General features: G+C 47.6%; 1 protein-coding gene across 1 annotated transcript in view; it reads left to right on the top strand.

The window, feature by feature from the left end:
* Window positions 1–267, top strand: part of LOC119586132 (mitogen-activated protein kinase kinase kinase 7-like) — a gene marked incomplete in the record, with an annotated part of 88,760 nt that overhangs the window by 47,523 nt on the left and 40,970 nt on the right.

The following is a 267-nucleotide window of genomic DNA, read 5'->3' as shown; positions in this document are numbered from 1 at the left end:
CTCGCATCTCCTTATGACTTGTATTATTAGTGTACGAGACACACTACACACAACAAGGACACCCCCCTGCTTGTACACCCTTCCCCTCACTCCTGAAGCCAAGCGGCTGTAGACACCGGTTTTGTCTCTTGCATCGTGGACACTAATTGTAGAAGAAAAAAAAATGTTTGTGTGTGAGTGAGACCCTGGCATCCCTGTTTGCGCGTCGTGAGTGTCTGCCTCCAGGAACGGTAAGAGAGTATGGATAGTTGTATTTTTCCTTTCCCA

Source organism: Penaeus monodon, chromosome 21, assembly GCF_015228065.2.
Source record: "Penaeus monodon isolate SGIC_2016 chromosome 21, NSTDA_Pmon_1, whole genome shotgun sequence".
Classification (NCBI taxonomy): domain Eukaryota; kingdom Metazoa; phylum Arthropoda; class Malacostraca; order Decapoda; family Penaeidae; genus Penaeus; species Penaeus monodon.
The sequence above is the reverse complement of the archived record's forward strand: the minus strand, read 5'-3'. Positions and strand labels throughout refer to the sequence as shown.